At 36.2% G+C, this 10812-nt stretch overlaps 1 long non-coding RNA gene across 1 annotated transcript in view; it reads left to right on the plus strand.

Moving 5' to 3' along the window:
* Positions 1–10468, plus strand: part of LOC113622702 (uncharacterized) — a 70676-nt gene extending 60208 nt beyond the window's left edge. The window contains exon 4 of the long non-coding RNA XR_003433623.1: positions 9597–10468. This is a non-coding gene — a long non-coding RNA (uncharacterized LOC113622702). The remainder of the gene's footprint in view (positions 1–9596) is intronic.
* Positions 10469–10812: the final 344 nt, after the last annotated feature.

Consider the following 10812-nt stretch of genomic DNA (forward strand, 5'->3'; position numbering starts at 1 on the left):
TCGTCTATTTGAACTGCTAGATATCCACATTCAAATGGATGAATTTGCACCCCTACCTCACACCATATTTTTAAAAAACCTCAAAATGAATCCATAGATCTAAATATATGAGCTAAAACTATTAAACTCTTAGAAGAGAATGTTTGAGTAAATCTATGTAATCTTGGGTTAGGAAGTTATTTTTTAGATATGAAAGTAAAGGTATAAGTAACAAAAGCCAAAATAGGTAAACTGTACTACATGAAAAAAAAAAGTGCTGAAAGAAAGTAAGAAGAAAACCCACAGAAAGAGAGAAAATATTTGCAAATATAGATCTGATAGTGGGCAAGAGTGACTATACTGAGACAAAATAGACTTTAAGTCAAAAATTGTCACAAAAGACAAAGAAGGTCATTATATAATGATAAAAGGGCCAATTCATTGCATAAATATATACATCACCCACATCCGAGTATCTAAATATATAAAACAAATATTCACAGCTCTGAAGGGAGGAATACACAGCAGTAATAGTACAGTAGGAGACTATTGCCCTACTTCCAACAAGGACAGCACGTCCAGATAGAAAATCAATAAGGAAACAGAGGACTTAAATGACACTATAGTCCAAATAGACCTAACAGACATACACAGAACATTCTACCCAACAGCAGCAGAATACATTCTTCTTCAAGTACACATGGAACATTCTCTGATAGGTCATATGTCAGGTTAAAAAACAAGTCTTAGCAAATTTGAAATAATACCAAGTATCTTTTTTGACCATAATGGAATTAAACTAGACATCAGTTAAAAAAAAAAAAAAAGAAAAAAGAAAAATTGGAAAATTCACAAATATGTGAAAATTAAACAACACACTTTTCAACAACAGTTGCATCAGTGTAGCTATGCCAACATCTTGATTTTAGTCCCATAAAACCATACCAGTTTTTTGACTTCTAGAACTGTAAGATAATACATTTTTTAAGCCACCAAATCTGTGGCAATTTGTTACAGCAGTAATAGGAAACTAATATAGAGTTACTAACCATTTATTGTCATGTTCCTGTGTTATGGAAATTTCCTCTAGTGAACCTGGAATACTATCACACTGCAATCAGAAGTCTCTACCATATAAAAACTAAGAAAGCTCCCATGATGTATTAGCTCCCATCATGGAAGGATGGGATATTCTATTTAAAAGTTTTATTGGAAAATTGTTATGTTTTTTAAAGAGCTTTAAGGGGCTTCCCCAGTGGCTCAGTGGTTAAGAATCTGCCTGCTCTTGGAAGGGACATGGGTTCGAGCAGTGGTCTGGGAAGACCCCACATGCCACGGGGCAACTAAACCTGTGAGCCACAACTACTGAGCCTGTGCTCTAGAGCCAGCGAGCCACAACTACTGAAGCCCGCATGCCTAGAGCTCATGCTCTGCAACAAGAGAAGCCACCTCAATGAGAAGCCCACACACTGCAACGAAGAGTAGCCCCTACTCGCCACAACTAGAGAAAGCCCGCACACAGCAATGAAGACCCAACGCAGCCAAAAATAAATAAATAGTTTGATAAAAGAAAATATGAAAATAAAGAGCTTTAATTTCACAAATCTCCAATGTATTAGGAAATAAAAATAACAGTAAGATTCATTATTCCAAATGCAATGTACCAGAGAGTACAGAACATAATTCTATTTTGGCAAGTGTTCTAGCCAAAGTACTTTGGGCCATCGTATTAATTAACAAACTAGGCAGGTGGCTATTTTGCATATTCTTACACATATTGTACCTATATGATATACTAAGAACCTCAGAAGTAGCCTTTGAAGCCATTCCATATAAAAATAGACGGTTGTATATCCCATACTTAAGGTTCCTACCCAAGAACTTCACTCATATCTTTGTTTAATCACTACTGGGCATTGCAGCTGGTGAAGAAAAAAAGGAATTTGTCTTGAAGATTTATAATTGCCCAGTGTCTTGCATGACAATCTCTTTCATGGGCTCATACCAAAACATAGGAATGCTGCAAAATAATGTGTGGCATAAGATGCTTTAGAAAAATATGAGGAAGTTTACAAGAATGAGATAGACTGAAAAACCAGTACAAGACTCCTACTGTGTGGGAGATTTTCCATTGCCAGACTCCTGCAATTTGGACAGTGGCTTGCTGGCTCCTTTGACACATGGCATCCAGCAGCATCTACTATCATCTTTCACCAGCAACTCTCTCGGTGCCTCTGGTAAAATATATCCATTTTAGCTGTTTCTGTAGCAATATAGAGTGTGACTTTGCATCAGTTTCCACTGGTGTGGCACCACGGTGATGTCTCTGCCTTTCAGTGAGTCATGTTTATGCCTTCACCATCACTGTCTAGATCTCAGCCTGGGGTAGAGAGCTCTTCCTCAGGCATCCTTTAAGCCCTAGTGTAGCGGATGCTCTTTATATGTGCTGTTCCCACATTCTCTAGATCTCTCTTTACTTCTTACTAGTCAATTAATTATTACTCCAATCCCGTATTAATGTTAACAGTTCTTTAAATTAAACTTTCTCTGTTCAAATCACTGTGTAGTTTGTTTCAACTGGACCATAACTAATAAACTGCTTGAGTGCTTTTAATCCCATAGAAGCTCAACTGACATTCATTAGTTGAACAAGCAAATGGATGAATGAGGAATGTTCACTAATTTTCAAAACCACCAGTGGAGGGGATAGGGGAAAACAACAGAAATCTCTTGAGCATAATTAGAAATGGCTCATGAACAGTTTGGCCAGTGTGGCATATTGCACAAGTTTAAGTAGCTATTTCTGAACAGAATCAGGGAAAGCAGAAACTGATAACATCATTGCTACATAATGCTTCTTTTTAGCCAGACTTGGCAATAATCTCAGTCAATTTGTGAGCAGAACTGCTACCAGTTGAAAACCTGGCATGAAAATTTATACCTTAGGAAGGGTCATCTGTAGTTCTTGAATAAAACCATTATTACGATGCAATCACTGAAACTGATCTGGGGGAAAAAATGCTTACTTGACTACACCCAACAAACTATGTTTGAATAAGTTGTTAATGATTTAGTGACTTTTCCAATTCTGTGCTATTTGAAGTGCGATCTCAACTGCTGTTCATAATTTTGAAACATCCAGTTAGTTGGCTTTAACCACAAAAGAGTTATCTGGGCATCTAGAGGCCCCCTGATATTTCCAGAGGTATTGAGCATGTTGCATACTCGTTGGTCTCAGGCTTACCAAGAGGGAGATCTCCCTAACCTCTTGCAGTGCCAATGCTTTGCTCTTCGGTGTCATTTTGCAGCATAGTGTAATTTGAAAGCTCTGTCTGTAGCTGTATTGAACACTGGTTGATCAAGGTGCATCCCCCCAGTTAGTTTTTTTTTTTTTTTGTATTTTATTTTTTTATTGGAGTATAATTGCTTTACAATGTTGTGTTAGTTTCTGCTGTACAGCGAAATGAATCAGCTATGTGAATACATATATCCCCTCCCTTTTGGACTTCCTTCCCCCCACCCATCCCACACTTCTAGGTCATCACAGAGCACACTGTGCTATATAGCAGGTTCCCACTAGCTATCTATTTTACACATGGTAGTAAATTTATGTCAAACCTAATCTCCCAATTCATCCCACCCTCCTCTTCCCCCCCTTGTCCACATGTCCGTTCTCTATGTCTGCGTTTCTATTCCTGTCCTGCAAATAGGTTCTTCTGTACCATTTTTCTAGATTCCACATACATGGGTTAATATACGATATTTGTTTTTCTCTTTCTGACTTACTTCACTCTTTATGACAGACTCTAGGGTCCATCCACATCTCTACAAATGACCCAATTTCATTTCTTTTTATGACTGAGTAATATTCCATTATATATATGTACCACATCTTCTTTATCCATTCATCTGCTGATGGACATTTACATTGTTTCCATGTCCTGGCTATTGTAAATAGTGCTACAACGAACAATGGGGTGAATATGACTTTTTGAATTATAGTTTTCTCAGGGTATATGCCCAGTAGTGGGATTGCTGGGTCATATGGTAGTTCTATTTTTAGTTTTTTAAGGAACCTCCATACTGTTGTCCACAGTGGCTGTATCAATTTACATTCCCACCAACAGTGCAAGAGGGTTCCCTTTTCTCTGCACCCTCTTCAGCATGTATTGTTTGTAGATTTTTTGATGATGGCTATTCTGACCAGTGTGAGGTGATACCTCATTGTAGTTTTGATTTGCATTTCTCTAATAATTAGTGATGTTGAGCATCTCTTCATGTGTCTCTTAGCCATCTGTATGTCTTCTTTAGTGAAATGTCTGTTTAGGTCTTCCACCCATTTTTCGATTGGGTTGTTTGTTTTTTTGATATTGAGCTGCATGAGTTGTTTGTATATTTTGGAGATTAATCCTTTGTCCGTTGCTTTGTTTGCAAATATTTTATCCCATTCTGAGAGTTGTCTTGCACAGCAAAGGAAACCATAAACAAAAAGACAACCCTCAGTTTGTTTCTCAATACTTAGGGGTAAAATATCTCAAAGTCAAGCAACAAAAAACAAGAGAAAAAGATAGACTGATGTGCTGTGTACTTTTTTAAAAAGTAAATGAAGTCTCTTCAACATATTAAAAATTAATATATCATATTATATATTATATATGTGTATATTATATATGTATATATATAACTGAATCATTTTGCTGTACACCAGAAACTAACACAACATTGTAAATCAACTATACTTCAAATTAAAAGAAAGAAACCAAATGACTATGTGTTTCTAATTGAGAGCTGACATCAAGCTGACACCATGGGGTATGCGTTGACAGTTAAAAATTATCTAAAATCTATGCATGCTTTTCATTTTTTTAAGTTACATATCTTAGACACATAGAGAATCACCTGGTATACTCTTAAAGACTCTGTAGTAAACTCTTCATTGTTATGTATTGATTCACTGATTCCTTCTTCCCATTAAGGTAGATTATCTGAAATAAATATTTTCTCTTAACTAGGAAAAACTTTTTTCCAGGGGTCAACCAGAATTTGTATAAATTCAGAGGGGTGGGCATTTATCATTAAATGTACATTTTATATTAATATTTCAGGAGAACACTCAAGTTGCTATCAACACAGATATCCTTTGAAGGCCTAAGGGACATAATTTTGATGTTTACTCTTACATCTACATTATAAAAAGGAAGAAAACAAGAAGGAATTATTAGGAAAAAGTGTTATTACTCAAGATGACAGAAATTTATATCTATATCTATTATATTTATACCTATATATGTGGTTTACAGAGGTATGACATAAGGAGCCTGTTAAAAGCTATTATCTTTTTCTCTAATCATTACTTTCAACTATGATCATTAGGTTTCTATTTCCTGATCAACAAGAATATTTCAGGAAGATCCCATAGGTTATATCACTCTCTCATATTAAATGTTAAAAACAGTTATTTAAAAAGCCGATCTTATTGCTAATTAAATCCTATGTAATCCTTCAGACACACCCAGGGTTGTTTCTTACAGTAGTCAGAGTGGAACTTCTTATAGTAGCTGGAGTGGCATTTGCCACTCTTATTTCTTCCCCTACCCCAGCACCTTGCACAGGAAGAAGAAGGTTATTATGGTCTGATTCTTAGTCTTCCTCTCTGTTTTGAAGATTCTTGTTCTGAGACTGAGAGATTGAGGCTAAGAAGAACAATGAAATAGGCAGGTAACTTCATTTATAATCTGTTCATCTTTGATAAGAAAGAATCTACATTTTCATTTTGGCTTGCTTTGTTTATGTCTCCTCCTAGTGGCTTCAGACGACAATGTTCATAAATTTCTGGGAGCCATGTTGAGCTTTACCCTATTTCCTGCTTTCTGTGATTAACTCTCTGCAAAGGAGAAGCTTTGTCTCAACATGGCTCCAGCAATGGTCCATTATAAACTATCTTTGAGTAGTACGACACTTTTACAGGTGCAGCAGACCCTTGGGCAGTCCCATGTCCATCTCTAACTTCCATGTCCAAATATGGAGCCAAAGGAACCACTGAGTGCCCCTCACTGTCTTCTTCCCAGGCATAGATGCTATAGATTCTTGTTGTTCCTCTGCTTAAGCTTCTGTCAAGTTACACCACCTCAAAAAAAGCACTAAACACCAAATACAGGAACATGTATCAAGTTGTGCAAAGAGCTCATTATGTTATTATAATAACATAAGGGAGATTCTGAAATTCAATGGCCCAGTAAACTTCTAGTAGGAAAATGAGATACCAGTCTCCTACCCTGCAGGAAGCTTCAGTGTCTTTGTCTCTAAGAGTAAAGCTCTACCTGTAAATTCTCACTCTGCTTGGGGAGGGAAGAATCCTACTTTTTTCCCAAATAGCAGGGGAGTAAAATCATTTTATTTCTAACATCAATTTCCTCATCAGTGGTAACCCAGATTTTTCTTCTTTTCTCCTTCGCTTTAGTTTTTTTCATTATATACCCTAGTGGGGAGTGCAATGAAGTAGGAGCAAGGGAGTAGGAAAAAGGGAGTTCACTGAGGAAGAGAGGGTTTGGTCTGGTTTTGTAAGCCCTGGAAGGTAGTGTCTGACCCTATTTATGAATTAACGTTTTAAAAATATGGAGCATCTAGTATCCATTGTTTATTACTGTGGATCCTAGCACTGTTTTGCAGGGTCATCAGTAAAATTCTTCAGTCAATATCCAGTCAGAAACATATCACTTCAACTCATGCTACATTCCATGCTTTCAGGTGTCTTCTGTCACTGCTCCCTACATTGCCTTCCCTATCTTGGTGAATAGCAACTTCACTTTACAGTTTTTCCAGCCAGCTTAGAATTATTATTGATCCTCCCATTTTTTTATAGTTCACATCAAAATTAATGAGCAAATATTCTCAGCTGTACCTTCAAAAATGTCCAGAAATTGAATATTTCTGACCTGGAACACCACTGCTATACTGGTTTAAACTATCTTTAACTGTCTTCTGAATTATTTCAATAGCTTCCTAACCAGCCAGGGTGCTGATGCTTTAGCCTTCCATCCTTCACGCCAATTCTCAACAAAGCAGACAGAGTAATTATTTTAAAAGATAAATCTCGTATTTCATTCCACAAATACTTTAAAAAATCCTCCAGTGATTTCCCATGTAATTTACAGTGACTCTAAGGCCTTTAGATCTGTCTCCCTGCCCTACTTACCTCTGCGCTATTCTTTAAAAAAGGTTGGCACATTCTGGTTTCAGGATTTTTGCTCTTACCAGTCTGCTGGCTTGAAATTCTGTCCCCACAGATATGTACATGGCTCATTTCCTCAACAACTTGCAATATCATCATTATTATGAAACCATTTCTGACTTCCTTATTTAAACATTTAATTCTACCTTATCATCTTCATTTCTATGCCTTATCACTAACTTATTTTTCTCTATAGAATTGATTATCTCAAGGCTCTCTACTTAGCAAAAGGAATATTATCTATTAATGATTGCTTAATAAACAATCATCAAATCTCAGTGGCATCTAACAATTAGATTTTCTTTTTCATGTATCTATGGGTCAGCTTCAAGTTGGCTCTGGCCTACTTTTGGTTGCAGCTTGTAGTCTAGTCTACTCTGATTTTTAATTCTGAGGCCCATGTTGGACAGGCAACAGCTACCTGGAGGAAACTCTTCTCTGTAATGGCAGTGACCAAAGGGGGCATACTGACTGCACACACACATTTTGAGCATCTATTTTCATTTTGCCTACTAACATTGCATTGCCTAAAATAACTCATGTGGTTAAGTCCAAAGTCAAGAATGGATGTGTATACAGTCTGCCCATGGAGATAGAAGAGTATGAAATTTTTTGTTAAGTATTGAATGTATCATATATGTGGAAACAGAATTTAACCAGCTGTAACGGGTGAAAAGATTTAGATTGGACAATTACAGAAGTATTCTAACTTCTAATATATACATCAAATTGTATTCAATTAAATTAGACAAATATAAGGATTTTCAAGTGGAAAATTAGACTCCACTTTGATGTTGGCTTTGGCACTTAGTGTCAAAGAATGTGTGTGATTCAGATAAGTGAAAGAGAAGACAGAGGAAAGTCTTCAGCAAGAAAGCTAGTTAAGCAAAAGTTCAGAGGAAGGAAAAAACAAAGTTTTCAAGTAGTGTCTAAGTTCTCCTTTACTCTCACTTCCCAAACAATTCAGTCCAAAACCATTGAGACTGGGTGGCCCAGGCCTTGCAGAAGCCCCAGTAGGGGGAGAAGAAAGACCATATGTTAAGATTACTTTTGTGGTGTAAAATAGCTAGCTACTGGCAAGCAGCTGCATAGTCCAGGGAGATCAGCTCTGTGCTTTGTGACCACCTAGAGGGGTGGGATAGGGAGGGTGGGAGGGAGATGCAACAGGGAGGGGATATGGGGATATATGTATACATATAGCTGATTTACTTTGTTATACAGCAGAAATTAACACAACATTGTAAAGCAATTATACTCCAATAAAGATGTTAAAAAAAAAGATTACTTTCATGAATATTCCATATTCCATCCTGGGTTCCTAATTTTAGTTTCCTTACTGCCTCTTCCTTCTTGTCCCTATTATTTGACTCACTTCAGTATATTTCCTGATGAATTCTATCTGTTGCACTTTTTATTTCATACATTTTCCGATTCATAGTTTTCCTTTAACCTCCTTTGGAATACAAGAAGTTTTACTCTTTTTGTTGTGTTTAGCTAGTCTATATGAGAGCCTAGGTGAACCAGGGCTTCCCTTGACATTCTGAATATTCACAGAGATGTCATTTTTTCCATTCTCAGTGCTCTGATTATAAATAGCCAACCTCATGATGTGAGAAACTTATAATGTGAGACTATATTGTAAGACATCACAGGTTTTAAGGAAGAATGAATAAATCCTCCATTATTAGGTCCTTTCTCCATCTGCTACTTATTCTAACTCCATGATGGATTAACTAACCCTTTCTTCTCTACTCACATTTAAATTCTGTAACCAAAACATGTCCTTAACTTAGCTAGTAACTATCCTACAAGGCAACTCAATTGCAGGACCATTGTGCAGGCTGCTGGTCAGAGTAGATGTGGCTGTTTTGAGATCCAACCACATTTCCTAGTCTAATCATTATACTGTGGTAAGATAATTTGGTATAAATTGCATTATTCATTCATAAGGAATCCCTCATGAGAGAGTTACATCCATGCCAGGCAGTCTGAGGCTTCTAAATAAGGAGGGTACTTGCCTGGTACATTTCCACTTCAGAACATCAGCAAACAGAATCTCCATTTGCACATTACAATTCTGAACTATCCCCTCCTTCTGCTGTTCCTCCCATGACTCACCACACAAACATTTCATTGTTGTTCTTGGTTTTTAACAATAATATGGCTACATCTCTCCTGAATGTATGAGTCTAAACTTTTCCTTTATCTTTTAGTTTGTTTGTAGTTTATGTCCTAAATATACTTCAACCACTAAAAATAAAGATCCACTAATTAATGTATGAAAATAAAAAATCGTTACCTTTGCCCATAGATCAAAGAGATCAGAAGTACATTATTTAGAGGTATTTAACAGATAATGTAACTCGATTATATTCTCATTTTACAGGTGATTATAATGAAGAATATTGAAGAGGATTCAGGAGATGTTATTTCAAGTTGATCTCTGTCTCCAAAGTGTCAATATTTTAGGGGGGGTGGCACATTTTAAGACTTCTCATCCAATTTTGTACATTTTATAATAAGGATCACAGAGGATAAGTTACTTGCCCTAGAGCCTTGACTCTCAGACTTTCTACTATAGTACTTATGTCATTAAATAATTGTTTTCTCATAAAAGTCATAACATCTGATCTGTAGCTTATAAGGAAAAGTCTAATTTGATTTTTACTATCCCTTCTTAAATTATATGATTCTATGAACTAAATTTGTTTATTTAATCCTCTCCTAGACCTCAACTGGATATATCCGCATTTGGCATATTCTTTAATCCCTTTCCTCTCATATGGAGAATAAGGAAACTTTAATCCTTTTCCTCTCATATGGAAAACAGATGCACTGAAAACACCCTAGAATCCATCCCAGCATAGTTGCTCCTGCTCTACTGCCAGTTTCCTGCGTTAATGCTTATGGAGATTTGCTATACTTGACATCCTTCAAGAGTGTATAGAGTAAGTACATCACTGCCTATAGTTTTATATTAATGAATCCTTATTAACATTTCTATGTGATGTGGTATCACATTTGTGTCAACTTTCTTAGGTTGCTTTATCTATTTCCTTTTTTCTTTGTCAATTTTCCCATTAGAGAGAAAAGCATTTCTCATCTAGGTTGGAAAACCTCTATAATTACATGTCTAACCCCTATCACTTTTCTTTAGGTCTATTACAATATTCTTTCATTTGTCTTGCCAAACATCACTCACAGCATTTGGGGTATAGTGACTCTTGGAGTAGCCAGTGAATAAATACATGTTTCAGAGGGTTTGTTTGTTTTTTTGTTTGTTTGTTTTTAATCTTAATAGGTGGAAGTGAAGCAAGTAGCAGTCTCAACTCTCCCACACATTTATCATCATTTTCATATTAAGCAAATGAGAACAGACATTTAAATTGTAATAAAGTTTTATAGAACAGCAAAGTAAAACATTCATCTAAACTAAATGTTATTTCCTGATCAAATGTTAATCAATGGGATTTCATAAATTTAAATTTTATTCTGGTAATATATTTGTAAAACTACAGCTTACGTTTTCCTTGCAATGCATGAGAATATTTAGCAGTAAGGAAAAGTGACTTCTGCTGCTAGTCAGAAAAAGACCCAGAGGA

The sequence above is a fragment of the Aethalodelphis obliquidens genome, unplaced genomic scaffold, assembly GCF_003676395.1.
Source record: "Aethalodelphis obliquidens isolate GAN/ISIS:26980383/991018 unplaced genomic scaffold, ASM367639v1 scaffold10, whole genome shotgun sequence".
Classification (NCBI taxonomy): domain Eukaryota; kingdom Metazoa; phylum Chordata; class Mammalia; order Artiodactyla; family Delphinidae; genus Aethalodelphis; species Aethalodelphis obliquidens.